This window comes from Phyllobates terribilis, unplaced genomic scaffold (assembly GCF_046119375.1).
Source record: "Phyllobates terribilis strain yellow unplaced genomic scaffold, ASM4611937v1 Scaffold_7__3_contigs__length_470593459, whole genome shotgun sequence".
Classification (NCBI taxonomy): domain Eukaryota; kingdom Metazoa; phylum Chordata; class Amphibia; order Anura; family Dendrobatidae; genus Phyllobates; species Phyllobates terribilis.
In genome coordinates, this window is record NW_027362767.1 from 388,128,108 (window position 1) to 388,144,939 (window position 16,832).

Below are 16,832 nucleotides of genomic sequence, written 5' to 3' on the forward strand. Positions count from 1 at the left end.
AGTGAGCCAAGGGTTAAATTCCAAAGTCAACAGGTTAATGATAACACAGTGAGTGTAGCTTACATATGCAGAGAATGTCCAGAGCCACAGGTAGAAGCTCACTGCTGCTGCTGCTGAGAAACACCTGAAGATTAACCTGGTAAATACACAAGAGATCTGGGAGATAATAGTAGGACAAGGCAGCTGGACTGAAGGGAAACGGAAGCAGAATACTCCAGCAAAGAAGCCAGCACCTGAGCCGGGTTTTAAACAAACGAACAGGAAGTAGGGCATACAAAAACAGCAAACTCCATCTTAACAAAGGGCAAAATCATTCACAAGGTTACCTAGAAAACCCGGAATACTGACATGCGCGCTCTTGCACAGTGGGAGATGGACCACTATGCAAGGACGCCGCCAGGTATGTTACACTCATCAGATGAGGGAGACCTTGATCACATTTCTGTTGTGTGAGGTTGGGGGAAGAGGGCAGATGAAGGAAGCATGATTCTTACCTCGCTACCAACACAACAAGGACTTGGTCCTCCTGGATGCGCAAAACACATGAGTGCCTTCTTGCTGCACTACCTGCAACATGACCCTTGGATTGTCAGAATTCGAAGTAATCCCAACTACTGGGTTGCCACACTCTTAGATCCCCGGTACAAAAGTAAATTTGCCGAAATAATTCCTGCCATAGAAAGGGATTCACGCATGCAGGAGTATCAGCAGAGGCTGTTGCAGAATCTTACTTGTGCTTTTCCACAAAACACCAGTGGTGCACGTAGTGAATCTCACAGTTCTAACTTGCCAACCGTGGGACTGTCGAGTCTTCATCACTCAAACCGTAACAGTAACACAGTATCTGCTGGTAACAGCAATTTTGTGGAATCGTTTCACCACTTTTTTAGACCATCCTTTGCAAGGCCACAGGGGACAAGAAGTCTGACACATCGTCAACGCCTAGAAAGGATGGTACAGGAGTATCTCCAAGTGAACATCGAAGCCATGACTGTGTCACTGGACCCTTGCTCATTTTGGGATTCCAATCTGGAAAAATGTCTGGAGCTCGCCACTCACGCCTTGGAGATCTTGTCATGCCCTGCAGCCAGCGTTCTCTCTGAATGTGTGTTCAGCGCTGCTGGTGGTGTGCTGACAGATAAGCGCACACGGCTGTCCACTGAGAATGTAGACAGACTCACGTTCATAAAGATGAACAAATCATGGATCCGCAAGGACTTTTCTACCCCTGTGTCATCCTGGGGAGACTAAAAGCTTGAGGATTTGGTAAAATCACCTCACCAACCGTTTTAAGCAACTCTGGGGCAATTGATGCCACTTAAGTGGTGTCTGTGCCACAATTTTTGGAAAAATAGAGACTCTTTTTGGAGTCCCCTTGCTGTGTTTTATGTGATGTTGGCATCGTCAATTCCAGGTGGGTTGGGTCGCTTCCCACTCCCCCTTTTAACTGTAAGAAACTAAATACACTATGGCTTGGGGTAACACAGATGGTTGAGTCTGAAGAGCTGTTTACTCAGAGGTCTGCTCCAAAGCTTCAGTGCCTGCTGGTCAGCATAGAATTTTTAACTGCATCTAGCCTAGGCAATACTTTGGGCATAGTAGCCCAGTTGCAAAGCAAGCTGCACCGCCTGTGTATCTAATAAGAATTTTTAAATGCATCTAGCCTAGGCAGACTGTGGGGACCCCCAACCAAACCCAGAAGCTCAGCCCCCCTACCGCCCCCCTTTCCTTGACAATACAATAATGTAACTCTTACAACTGGATGGGTGAGGATCGGTCACAGCTTTATTAACTCTTTATACTCATTCCATTAGAAAGGCATTTTATTTCTAAAATAATTCAACTTGTTGCAGCATGCCCTGGGTCTCCACACCGGCATGTTGGCCAACAAGTGTAACTCTCCAACATGTCCTTTCTATTTCCAGTCCACGGAGGATCCTGCGTACTCGTATGCAGGACTCTGACCCCCATCCATCACTCTTAACGCTTGTTCCACTCCGTCCTGGAGTCCTGACAGGAATATGTCCAGTCCAATATCCATTAAGTGAACACCGTCGGGCCGTATGAGGCCTGCTTTATCTCCTTCCAGTTGTTGGTGTTGTATCACTACACCGCCTCTGTCTCTTCTAAATTTTGCCATCCGAATATTTATTACCCGCCTTGTCCGTTCGATGGCCGTGATGTCTCGCGCACCTTGCCATACCGCTATCGGCACAATCTCAGACCATACTATAGTTAGTTTTGTGAAAAATTCTCTTAAGCGCTCAGTGTCTAGTTTCATTATTGCCATTCGTTATGCACTCTTGTGATGACCTAGGTTGTTTCCCCCGGCCTGTATAACTAAGATGACCGGACCTCTTGCCTCTCTCCCTACCTTGATTACCTCCATTAGTACATGTGGCCATAGCAGGCCTCTAATACCTCTCCAGTTGAAATATGTGCTATGAAACTCTAATTTCCTCCCGCCTGGGCGGACTTTCGCCCTTTTTTCTGCCCAATATATATACGAGTGGCCTATCACCCACACTGTAGGCTTAGCGTCACCTGTTAAAGAAACAAACCACGTTAGGATAACAAGTCCGGTGTTATGTATCTCGCCAAACACGTGGATCACCATCTCCCTATCCTCTGAACTTCCGTTTCTGACAGTCCTGCTCTTGCTGCTTCCGTGGCCGCACCTATGTTATATGGTTATATATGTTTTTACTATTGTTACCCGACTCAGTGTACCGTTTGTGGGTTGTAGAAGTACCCAAGTGCCCCTGCCCGCTGGAACCGTTTTCGATTGGCGTGTGCGTAGACGTATTGCAATATTGGCTATGACTACGTCCTGGTGTAATAAGCCTCCACTGGTGGTAATTTTGGATTGAGGAACTAATTTGCTTATGCATAGCGCCCCGAAGAAGGCGATCGCAAATGCAGTAGACAGTAGTGTTGCTTCAAATTGTGAGTGTCATGTTAATGGTGTTAGGGATGTGATGTGAGAAATCCGTTTTAGTGACACGGGACGGGACGTCTACACTCCTGACTTGGCTGACCCCTTTTCTACCCTTTCATGGATTGTCTGATGATGAATCTCTTTGTCACATCTCCCCAATTCAATAGTTGGAAGTGAAATGCTACTCCGGTCAGACACTGCTGCACTGACGCCCCTGATATGCCCCTCATCATTAGCTGGTGGAGAAATTCTATGGTGACTTGTAATCTGGCTTGTTCATATTGGTCAACCCGTCTGCCTGCTACTAGTCGTGTCCACTCTTCCCATGCCTTACCGTATGCTTGCCACGTCGAAAGGGGCAACTGACGCTCTGATTAATGGCATCAACTATTCGCCACTAGATCCCATAGGGAGGGTGGGCAACTGTTGCCCGATGGGTGGGCGTTGGGGAGGAGCTCTGTGAAAATCTGCCAATTGAATTGTGATAAAGCGTTAGCAGCAGCTTTAGACCCCTCAGCATCGTGGCTAGCGCGGACCCATACATTGTGTTTTAGGCACAGGAATGCTAGCCCGCGTAGTAGGCCTAGCACTGGGAGAGACGATAATGCCATCTTATTAATGCAGTGCGCTAGGCTAGTGTTTTTTGTTATGAAGCGTATATTTTTGTTAGCCAGGCGCGCGCCCCATATTTCTATTGCTACCACTATTGGGAAGCAAAATTATTTTCCGGGATAGATGCAGCTAAAAATTATTAGTAATTTGAAAACTGGTGGAGCTTGGTATAGATGGCCTAATACAATGAGTACCACACACTGCTACTATGCCCAAAATTATTTTCCAGGCAAGATGCAGCTAAAAATTATTAGTAATTTGAAAGCTGGTGGAGCTTAGTATAGATGGCCTAATAGATTGAGTACCACACACTGCTACAGGCCCAAAAGGTTTTACTTGGCTAGGTGCAGTAAAAAATTTGTATTACATACACAGGTGGTGTAGCTTGCAACACAGATAGGCTACTCCACTGACTAACACACACTGCAAGAGGCCCAAAAGGATTTGCTTCGCTAGATTTAGCCAAATGCTGTGAAAAACACTTGCACAGCACTAAAACAGACCTGCCTGGCAAAAAGTGATAGGAACTGATGTAACCTAGCCCTCAAAAGGGCTGGAATTACAACTAGTCACTACTCCCAACCTATCTGTCGATTTTAGAGCACAGGCCTGCCTGCTAAAAGTGCTAGGAACTGCTGTAACCTAGCCCTAAAAAGGGCTGCAATTACAAACTAGTCCCTACTCCCTAAACCTTTCTGTCTATTTAAGAGAAAATTCGATTGCAATTCAGTTACACAATATAGCGCTAACAGCAGCAGCAGTGCCGTCTAACACTCAGCTGCAGCAGTGAGAAAATGGTGGCGACGGGGAAAATGGCTGGGTCTTATAGGGCAAGGACATGTGACATACACAGCCAATGACACATGCCCTTGCTTGTGTGAAAAAAAGCACTTTGCTCCGTGTGTGCACTGCTGATAGGCTGACAGACTGCACCTCCCCACTGTAAATGCGGGAAAGAGAAAAAAAAATGGAGATCTTCATTATTTCTGCAGAGATCCATCACATGCCCCTCCCCCCGCCCCGCTGTACACTCAAACTGTGTATTAACATTGATTATCAGCATTACTGTGAAAAAATCCAGTTACGATTTGAGTGCACGAACAGTTATCGAACATAACCTCGAACAGCCGGATTTTTTTCAAATCGTTCGGGTTCGTCGAATGGCTTGAACACCGCCCAAAACAGCTTGAATTTGAGATTGGCGAACAGTTCGATTCGAACACCGCTCATCTCTAGTCTTGTTGTGGTGGGAGATAATCACAGGGTAGTAGTAAATTCCAATGGACCATTCTTGTTTTCTTGTCTCCCGTTTCCAATCGGATTTCATACACTGGGCTGTCAGCTTTCCTCTTTACAATCACATACACCTTTGTCTTCCCAGTACAAACAAAGTTTTCCTGGACCGCCTTTCTCACGTACGTTCTTGACTAGCACCCAGCTTCCCGGTGCCAATACTGCTCCATAACCTTTTCGATCATAGTACTCCTTATGTTGAGGAGAGCCATAGGATCAAATAATTAATTAACCTCAAGACATAGGAGATTAAGAGAAAAGACCCATAAAATTTATTATTTTACCTTACATAAGCTTGTTTAGATCAAAAGATGGCTGCCATTTCCTGCATCATCACACCATGGTCTGGTATGCAAGATGGCAACTTGACCTATTACTACATCCTGTTGTACATGTGGCAAAGGTGGAGACTTTATTTATGACTACACCCTGTCGTACAAGTAAGTTCCGGGAACTGAATTTTATAGAAAGACTAACCAATCACAGAGCGACACGTCGCTTGGAGACACCCAATCGAGACCACGCCCCCTGATGACCTCATAGACCAACCCTGATGACCTCATGGATCCGCCCATTGACTTGCCCATCGCCCAATCCATTAACCAATGAATACATCTGGTTACTCCCATTCTAGAGCTAACTGAGCCCCTTTACAGAGTTTATATAAGTCTATGTTCGGGTTGAATAAAGGCACTTGGAGCTGTGCCATAGCTGATCAAGGAGAGTTACATCCGACTGTGTGTGTCTGATGTTATTCTTTCTTGCATGCACTTGATCATACCCATTAGGCCAGGAGCAGGCAACTAGTGAACATATCAAAGTCTTCACCCTAACACTTACTCTTGCTTTGTCCTTGCGTAACCACTTTGGATGCTATGTTGTATGCCTCTGCCATCCGTTCCTTCCATGTCCGAACGTACTCTGGATACGTTCTGTAAGTCTCTGACACCGGAGTATCGAACATGATGTCAATTGGCAGTCTTGGCGATCGTCCATACAATAGGTAAAAGGGTTAGTAACCGGTTGCATCGCTCTTTGTACAGTTATAGGTATGTACCACTTTTGACAGAGAACTCTTCCAGTCTTTCTTCTCATCAGCTGTTAAAGTGCGCAACATTGACAATAATGTCAGGTTAAAACGTTCCACTTGTCCATTACCCTCTGGGTGACAGGGCGTTGTGTGGGATCTCTGAATTCTACAGTACTTTCCTAGCTTGGCAAAGAGCTGGTTCTCAAATTCTCTTCCTTGGTCGTGGTGTAACCTCGTAGGGAACCCAAACCTCAAAGTAAAATCATTGAAGATCTTCTCTGCCGCTGTTCGACCCGATTTATTGGTGGTGGCATATGCTTGAGCAAGTCGAGTGAAATGGTAGATCACCACCAAGATGTATTCGTAACCACCTTTGCACGTCTCGAGATGTAGAAAGTCTATTGAGACCATCTCAAACTGATACGTAATTTGGATGTTGCCCATAGGTGCCCGGGTTGATGTGTTGGGATTAGTATTGAGCGATACCTTCCGATATCAGGAAATATCGGATCGGATTGGATCGGGCCGATACTCAAAAAGTATCGGATATCGCGAATTCCGATACCGGAAACCAATGCAAGTCAATGGGACACAAATATCGGAATGAAAATAAACCCTTTCTTTCCTTGTAGGTTAATTCTACATGAAGGAAAACAACTAACAATAATGTAGAATGTATTGGGGGAGGTGGTTGCCCAAATCGATGGGAACAGTGCTCACAGTGAAACATGAAAAGCCAGCAATTCATCAGCGGCATACACCGGTACCCGACAATTTAGAACAGAAAGAATAGAGCTTCACACATAGATTAGATAGATAGAAACATGTCAGTCACATATATAAGAAGTACAGTGACAGTGTTGGTTACTGTCATTGTCATTTAGTGTTAAAATAAAGGATTTATAAAAAAAAAATTGGCGTGGGGTTCCAAGTAATTTTAGTCTCTAGCGGAGGTTAAGCAGACGGCTGGGGCAGATGTTTGAAGTCTGGGAAGGGGGTAATACCCATGGTGCTTCCCAGGCTACTAATATCAGCCCCCAGCTGAATACCTAGCCTTTACTAGCTATTAAAATGGGGGACCCCCCAAAAAATGACGTGGAGTCCCCCCTATTTTAATAGCTAGCAAAGGCTAGGTAGACAGCTGGGGGCTGATATTAATAGCCCAGGAAGGGTGCCATGAATATTGGCCCCCTTCCAGGCTAGAAACACCAGCCGTCAGCCGCCCCAGAAATGGCGCATCCATAGGATGCGCCAATTCTGGCACTTAGCCTCGCTCTTCCCACTGCCCTGTAGCGGTGGCAGTGGGGTAATAAGGCTGGGGTTGATGTCAGCTTATAATGCTAGCTGACATCAAGCCCAGGTTAGTAATGGAGAGGTGTCTATAAGACACCCCCATTACTAACCCCATAGTCAAAGTTACAAAAAAACACAAACACCCAGAATGAAGTCCTTTACTTGAAATAAACACACAATTCTTTATTGCTCTAAATTAAACCATACTTACCGTCACGCCCATTCCAGCTGAAGCCAGCGATCTACTGCAATGAAAGAAAAATAATAAACCAACATCATCCTTACCTTTCCATGGTTCCCAGGACAGCTCCAGCTCTGCTACATCGAGATGACAGGCTGGACCGCAGCAGAACGCTGCCATCCAGCCTGTCATCCCGCAGACATTGAGAAGCGCAGGTATGCTTGCGCTCCTCAGAGTCTGGCTGTGACGGCATCCAGATGAGCCGACAATGAACTCAGCTCACCTCATGCACGTCACTGACAGCGTGGGAGAATTCTCCTGCGCATGCGGTGAGCGTGAGAGTATTCTCCTGCTGAAGCGCTGAGCGCAGGAGAATTTTCCCACGCTGTCAGTGACGTGCATGAGGTGAGCTGAGTTCATTGGACATGACCTCGGCTCATCTGGATGCCGTCACAGCCAGACACTGCAGAGCGCAAGCACGCCTGCGCTTCTCAGTGTCCGCGGGATGACAGGCTGGATGGCAGCTGTCTGCTGCGGTCCAGCCTGTCATCTCGATGTAGCAGAGCTGAAGCTGTCGTGGGAACCATGGAAAGGTAAGGATGATGTTGCTTTATTATTTTTCTTTTATTGCAGGAGATCGTTGGCTTCAGCTGGAATGGGCGTGATGGCAAGTATGGTTTAATTTAGAACAATAAAGAATTGTGTGTTTATTTCAATTAAAGGACTTTATTCTGGGTGTTGTGTTTTTTTTAAATACTTTACTAGAAATTCATGGCGGTCATATCTAATATTGGCGTAACCCCATGAATTTCGGGCTTAGGGCCAGCTGATAATACCAAGCTGGCCCTAACCCCTTTATTACCCAGTGAGCCACTGCACCAGGGCCCTGGATGAGTTGGGTACAGCGCCAGAAGATGGCGCTAATATGAACACGCCATTTTCCGGGGTGGCTGCGGACTGCAATTTGCAGCGGGGGGGGGGGCCCAGAAAGCTTGGGCCTTCCTGTGCTGCGGATTCCAGCCCCCAGCTGCCTAGTTGTACCTGGCTGGACACAAAAATAGGGCGAAGCCCCACGTATTTTTTTTTTTCAATTATTTCATGAAATTCATGAAATAATTAAGAAAAAAAGGGCTTCCCTATATTGTTGTGTCCGGCCAGGTACAAATAGGCAGCTGGTGGTTGGGGGCAGCCCGTTCCTGCCTGCTGTACCTGGCTGGACACAAATATAGTGCGAAGCCCCACGTAAATTTTTTTTTAATTATTTCATGAAATAATTTAAAAAAAAAGGGTTTCCCTATATTGTTGTTTCCGGCCAGGTACAAATTGGCAGCTGGTGGTTGGGGGCAGCCCGTTCCTGCCTGCTGTACCTGGCTGGACACAAATATAGTGCGAAGCCCCACGTCAATTTTTTTGAAATTATTTAATGGAATAATTAAAAAAAAATGGGCTTCCCTATATTGTTGTGTCCGGCCAGGTACAAATAGGCAGCTGGTGGTTGGGGGCAGCCCGTTCCTGCCTGCTGTACCTGACTGGACACAAATATAGTGCGAAGCCCCACGTCAATTTTTTTTTAATTATTTCATGAATTTCCTGCTGCGGTCCAGCCTGTCATGTGAATGTAGCAGAGCTGAAGCTGTCGTGGGAACCATGGAAAGGAAAGGATGATGTTGCTTTATTATTTTTCTTTTATTGCAGGAGATCGTTGGCTTCAGCTGGAATGGGCGTGATGGTAAGTATGGTTTAATTTAGAACAATAAAGAATTGTGTGTTTATTTCAATTAAAGGACTTTATTCTGGGTGTTTGTGTTTTTTTTTAACTTTGACTATGGGGTTAGTAATGGGGGTGTCTTATAGACGCCTCTCCATTACTAACCTGGGCTTGATGTCAGCTGGCATTATAAGCTGACATCAACCCCAGCCCTATTACCCCACTGCCACCACTACAGGGCAGTGGGAAGAGTGAGGCTAAGTGCCAGAATTGGCGCATCCTATGGATGCGCCATTTCTGGGGCGGCTGACGGCTGGTGTTTCTAGCCTGCGAGGGGGCCAATATTCATGGCACTCTTCCTGGGCTATTAATATCAGCCCCCAGCTGTCTGCCTAGCCTTTGCTAGCTATTAAAATAGGGGGGACCCCACGTCATTTTTTTGGGGGGTCCCCCATTTTAATAGCTAGTAAAGGCTAGGTATTCAGCTGGGGGCTGATATTAGTAGCCTGGGAAGCTCTGTGTGTATTACCCCCTTCCCAGGCTTCAAACATCTGCCCCAGCTGTCTGCTTAACCTCGCTAGAGACTAAAATTACGGGGAACCCCACGCCAATTTTTTTTTAAATAAATCCTTTATTTTAACACTAAATGACAAGTACAGTAACCAACACTGTCACTGTTCTTCTTATATATGTGACTGACATGTTTCTATCTATCTAATCTATGTGTGATGCTCTATTCTTTCTGTTCTAAATTGTCGGGTACCGCTGCTGAATTGCCGGCCGGCTTTTTTAAAGAGACAGTGCATGAAAACACTATTATTTTTTAAAATAAATCTTTTACTTTAAATGACAAGTACAGTAAGCAACACTGTCACTGTACTTCTTATATATGTGACTGACATGTTTCTATGTATCTAATCTATGTGTGATGCTCTATTCTTTCTATTCTAAATTGTCGGGTACCGCTGTTGAATTGCCGGCCGGCTTTTTTTAAGAGACGGTGCATGAAAACACTAATATTTTTTTAAATAAATCCTTTACACTAAATGACAAGTACAGTAAGCTGAGCGCTGCCATCCAGCTTGTCATCCTTCAGAGACACTGCAGAGCGCAGGCATTATGGGAACTTCCGATTCCGGTATTTGATATTCTAAAAGTATCGGAATTAAGTATCGGAATTCCGATACCGCGAATATCAGCCGATACCCGATATTTCAGTATCGGAATGCTCAACACTAGTTGGGATGTTTATCTTTTAGACACCCACAATCCCTGATCACGTGCCTCTCAATATCTTTCGTGCGGCCAGAAGGAACGTTCATGGATCAAATTTGTTGTCCTTTCCACTCCCAGGTGTCCCATGTTTTCATATAGTTCTTTGAAGACCAACCTACGGAATACTCTGGGTAGTACCAACTGCCGGTTTTGTCCTCCTTTTACGATAGAGGATACCGTTTTCACTGAGGTAAAGCTTTGTCCATTCTTTAATTAAAACAGATACTGCTGGTGACTCATTGTCTCTCTCCCGTTTACTTGGAAACCGATTTTGGTCCACATAAAGTAGTATTCTACCAATTATCTGATCTTCCCATTGTGCTCTATAGATTTTCCCTTTTGGTAGTTGTTGAATAGTCCGGGGGTGATCTTGTTCTCTCACTTTTATGGTAGTTTCCACAGTCAACGGACACCACAATGGTGTGTCTTCCTCCTGAAAAGCTTGTACTGCTTGGGTAGTGCTCTCAATTGCTTCCAGACTGACTTCCTCTGTACATTCTTGCATGAACTCCTCAGGCTCTAGTGGCATTCTTGACAATCCGTCAGCATCTGCATTGCATTTTCCTGACCTGTACTTGATGCTGAAATTGAAGACAGCTAGTTCAGCGACCCATCTCTGACCCGTTGCATTCAGTTTGGCTGTAGTAAGGACATAGGTAAAAGGGTTTTGGTTAGTGTATACCTCAAACTCTTTGCTGTAGTAGAGATAATCTCTAAATCGTTCACAGATAGCCCATTTCAATTCCAGGAACTCCAATTTTCCAGAATGTAGATGGTAATTCTCGGCGTCTATCAACGCTCTAGAACCGTAACCGATGATTCTCATTTTTCCATCTTGATGCTGATACAGGGCAGCTCCGAGTCCAACCTGAGAAGCGTCACAATGAAGAACAAATGGTAAATTGAAATCAGGATTAGAGATGAGCGTTGTTCTACTCGAACTGTTCGCCAATCTCAAATTCGAGCTGTTTTGGGCGGTGTTCGAGCCGTTCGGCGAACACGAACAATTTGAGAAAAATTCGGCTGTTCGAGGTTATGTTCGATAACTGTTCGTGCACCAAAATCATAACTGGATTTTTTCTCAGTAATGATGAAAATTAATGTTAATACGCAGTTTGAGTGTACAGCGGGGTGGGGGGAGGGGCAGGGGATGGATCTCTGCAGGAACAATGAAGATCTCCATTTTTTTTTCTCTTTCCCGCATTTGCAGTGGGGAGGTGCAATCTGTCAGCCTATCAGCAGCGCACACACGGAGCGAAGTGCTTTTTTTCACACAAGCAAGGGCATGTGTCATTGGCAGTGTATGTCACATGTCCTTGCCCTATAAGACCAAGCCATTTTCCCCGTCGCCACCATTTTCTCAATGCTGCAGCTGCGTGTTAGACGGCACCGCTGTTGCTGTGTGCGCTATACCTTGTTAATTTCAAGCCAATTTTCGCACAAATATACAGATAGCTTGGGAGTAGGGAATAGTTGTGATTGCAGTCCTTTTAAGGACTAGGTTACAGCATTTCCTACGACTTTTATCAGGGAGGTCTGTGCTCTTAAATAGATAGGTTGTGGGAGTAAAGACTAGTGTTGAGCCACCCCCGTAGTGTTCGAGTTCGGTTCGGTTCGTCGAACACCCGTGTGTTCGCCGAACTGTTCGTCGAACTGTTCTTCGAACACCTTCGAACACCGTTAAAACCAATGGCAGGCAAACAAAAACACATAGAAACACATAGAAAACACCTTCAAAGGTGTCCAAAAGCTGACAAACTGCTCAGAAGACACAACTAACACATGGAAAAGTGACAAGTACATATAGTCATGCGAAAAGAAAAGAGGTGGAGGAGTAAAAGGAGGGGGAGACACAGATATAGGCATGTCATGCCCTTCTAAAATCCAAAAAGTGAGAAGCCGAGACTGCCAGTCCGCTCCTGCCCGTGCCACCTCCGTGTCGCCGGGTTTGTGCCAGAGCCGCGGTGAACCCTGACAGCCAGCCCCCCTCTCCCAATACTGGTGCCTGTCCGCTGGTGGGTCGAGAGAGCCCCCCTGTGGTGGAGGCAGCTCTAAGCTTTTTAATTTAAATTGTCCCTCTAATTTGAATGAATACACTTTAAATCCATTTACAAGGATCTATTGGAGGGCAAGTCTCATGCCAGCAGCCGCGTAATTCCAGCTCCAGTAGCGTCCACTAAAGCTGCTGCAGTTAAAAAGCTTTTATAAGGATCGAGCTCGGCTGTCCACCGCAAGGCATCCTAGTGCCAGTCCCAGCCCCTATGCCTTGGGGTGCCTCCTGATGCTCTTCACTAAGTATCCCGTGGTCCCGAAGCATTTCCTTTGAAAAAATTAAGTGTCCAAACTACAGGTGGTGTAGCTTGCTTAACAGCCGGGATAATCCGCTGACTAGCAGACACTGCTACTAGGCACAAAGTATTTCCTGGGCTAGATGCAGTTAAAAATTTGTAAGTAGATACTCTCGTTGGATGCTGAGAAAGCATTCCATAGAGTCTCCTGGCACGCCATATATGATTCTCTTCAAAAGCTTGGGGTAGGGGTCTAGGGGACCCTTTTATAGCCAAAATCACGGCCCTGTATCACAATACGTCACCTAGGCTGAAGATAAATGGAACTGTAGCACCGAGGGCTCGGTTGCTACAGACGTATTGCACCTCACCCAGAGGTGTGATATCTCACTCTCAGATAAGGATGGAGTGTGGATCAGGACCCGACACCTGCATGCATTACACCACATTGCCGTGGGGCAGGGCGACCAATATGCCCCTGAGATGGGCACGACAGTCCCTGTCCCTGGCTGGAGTGGGGGGAGGGAACACTGAGGAAGGGGAACCCTGCAGTGCAGGAGCAGGGAGGAAGCAGTTCCTGGGTGCATTGAGAAGGGAGTATAAAAGGTGGGCACCATCTTAGTTCAGTGCAGAGAAGTCTGAGCAGAAGTGGCAGGGAGCAGGGGCTCTGCATGAGCTCTGCTCCGGAGGCGGGCCTAGTAACAGAGGCCCAGGCCTGCAAGAGGGAGAAGGAAGGAAGAGGAGCGGAGAAGGCTCCAGGAACGAGGAATGAAGGGATCCCAGGGGTGCGGACGGGCGAGTCGCCACCGCACGCCCGAATCCACCTGCGTGGAGGGGTCAGGCCAAAGGGGGAGACCGGTCCCCGAACTAGTGGAGGCAGGAAACGACCCTCAGCTAGAAACCGGAGGCTCTGACATTTTATGTGGCGCAGCCCCTTGCTCCACCCGCTAGGAAGGCACCACATAGGGTCAGGGAAACTGGCGCCAAGTTTACCAAGAGGAGGCCCGAGGCAGCCGGACAGAAGTGTTGGTAAGAAAGGCCAGACAAAGGACACACAAAGGGGGTCCTGTGAAGCGCTCCAAAGTTATCTGGGAGTTGTCTGAGCCCCTCACCTGGTGAGCACAGTACGACGTGGGCAGCCGTTACCTGCAGACGTGGTCTGGATAATAAGAACTGTGAGTAAAGGCCCTGAACTGCATCACTGACTCCGTGTCGTTACTGCTGCTGCCCTGCACCATCACCCCCATCCTCCGCATACACTGCCCTGAGGCTATACTCCTCCCGTGGGGAGTTATGCTACGCTCTGCTGCACCCACAACACCAGCCTTAGCGGTCTGCCCTGTAGCGACGGTTCACTCTGACCGCAATCCACGGGTGGCGTAGTCGGATATTTAAACATCAAAACCACATAAATAGTTCCGCCACTGGTTTGACCGCCCTGAGCCACGGAACCGGATCGCCGCCACGAAGACTACAACCACCAGCATCCACCAAAAAGGGTCCGGCTCCGGGTGTCCCAAGGCCCAGGGGGTGCGTCAGAACATTTTCATCACCTTTCACAATCACCAATGGGACAAGGCAGGGATGTCCTCTGTCCCCTCTCTTATACATCCTAGTGACGGAGCACCTGCTCTCATCAATTCGCCATAACCCCAATATTAGGTGGATTGAGGCGGGAGCCACCGAGTACAAGTGCTCTCTATTTGCTGATGATGTCCTAGTATATATCACTCAATCACATATATCCATCCCTGCTGTTATGGCTGAAATAGATCACTTTGTTACATGGTAAAATTTTAAAATCAATGCAGCGAAGTCTGAGGCCCTCGATGTCTCCCTCCCTAAATCCATATAGGATTCCATCCAGTCCAACTTTCCCTTTGCCTGGCCCTCACAGGGTATCAAATACTTAGGAATTCCTATTCATAGAGACCTCTCCCATCTATGTTATCTTAATTTTGGGCCCTTTATTGAACAATTCCATGCAGACCACGGTTGGCAAGTTAGAACTGTAAGATTCACTACGTGAACCACTGGTGTTTTGTGGAAAAGCACATGTACACCGCGTTCCAAATTATTATGCAAAAAGTGTTTAGGAGTGATAAGGGAAGAATTTGTTTGTTTGTCAGTTAAACTCATTGATGGTGATGTGTGTCAGGGCTCTTTATATCACTGTAAGCAATTGCAGACACCTGTGCTAATTAGTTTGGCAGGTGTGTCCAATGAAAGGCAAGACTACTTAAGAAGGCTCTCTCACATTATTAAGCAGCCTACATTTTCTGCCAAAATGGGAAAGAAAAAGGATGTGTCGGCTGCTGAGAAGCAACAAATTGTGGAGTGTTTAGGTCAAGGCATGACTACAATCAACATTGTGCGATGATCAGGATGAAGTGTCTTGGCAATCAAGAAGTATGTAGCTGATTCACAGTACACACGTGTGCGTGCTGATAAGGGCAAATTGAGGACTCTTTCCTACAGGCAATTACATCAGGTTGAAAGAGCAGCGGCAAAAAAGCCTTGTCATAGCAGCAGACAAGTTTTTGAAGCTGCTTGTGCCTCCAACGTCCCCCGAACAACAAGATGCAGGGTCCTTCAGAGGTTTGCAGCTGTGCATATGCCATCCTGTCGACCTCCTCTATCCACTTCACACAAGCAGAAACGGCTCCAGTGGGCCAAACATTACATGAAGACTGATTTCAAAACTGTTTTGTTCACGGATGAGTGCTGTGCAGCGCTCGATGGTCCAGATGAATGGAGTGGAGGATGGCTGGTTGATGGACACCCCACGCAAACACGGCTACAGCGCCAACAAGGAGGAGGTGGAGTAATGTTTTGGGCTGGAATCATGGGGAGAGAGATTGTCGGCCCCTTTAGGATCCCTGAAGGCGCTAAAGATGAACTCCATAATGTATGTGGATTTTCTCAAACAGCACTTCCTGCCATGGTTCAAGAAGAAGAACCGTGTATTTCACAGCAAGATCATTTTTCTGCATGATAATGCACCATCTCATGCTGCACATAAAACATCTGCATCTCTGGCTGATATGGGCATAAAAGGGGACAAACTTATGGTGTGACCCCCATGCTCCCCTGACCTCTACCCCATTCAGAACCTTTGGAGCATCATTAAAAGGAGTGTCTATGATGGCGGGAGGCAGTTCACATCTAAGCAACAGCTCTGGGAGGGTATTCTGTCCTCATGCAAAACAATTGAAGCAGAAACCATCCAAAACCTGACAAATTCAATGGACGAGAGAGTTCAGAAGCTCCTTTCGAACAAGGGGTCCTATGTGAAAATGTAACATCACCTAGAATAAAGTTTTGAGTTGAAAACTGTTTGATTTCAGTTTCTAACAACCTGCTAATGCTTATAATTTCAAAAATGACCATTTTTTTGGTCTTTATTAAAATGAAAAGGTTGATCGAAAAGTTTGGGGGATCTAAGAGTGTGGCAACCCAGTAGTCATGATTACTTCGAATTCTGACAATATGAGGGTCATGCTGCAGGTAGTGCAGCAAGAAGGCACTTATGTGTCTTGCGCATCTCGGAGCCCCAAAATTATTTTCCGGGCTAGATGCAGCTAAAAATTATTTTTAATTTTAAATCTGGTGAAGCTTATTATAGATGGCCTAATAGGATCAGTGCTGCACACTGCTACAAAGCCCAAATTATTTTCCAGTCAAGATACAGATAAACATGATTAGTAATTTGAAAGCTTAAAACGGTTGGTAGGGTGATTTTAACCAATCATCAAGCTTTTACTCTCCCCAGGATGACACAGGGGTAGAAAAGTCGTTTCGGATCCATGATTTGTTCATCTTTATGAACGTGAGTCTGTCTACATTATCAGTGGAGAGCCGCGTGCGCTTATCTGTCAGCACACCACCAGCAGCGCTGAACACACGTTCAGACAGAACGCTGGCTGCGGGGCATGACAAGATCTCCAAGGCGTAAGTGGCTAGCTCCGGCCATTTATCCAGATTGGAAGCCCAAAAAGAGCAAGGGTCCAGTGACACAGTCGTGGCTTCAATGTTTACTTGGAGATACTCCTGTACCATCGTCTCTAGGCGTTGACTATGTGTCAGACTTCTTGTCTCCTGTGGCCTTGCAAAGGATGGGCTAAAAAAGTGGTGAAATGATTCCGCAAAATTGATGTTACCAGCAGATACTGTGGTTCTGTTACGGTTTGAGTGCTGAACACTTGACGGTCCCA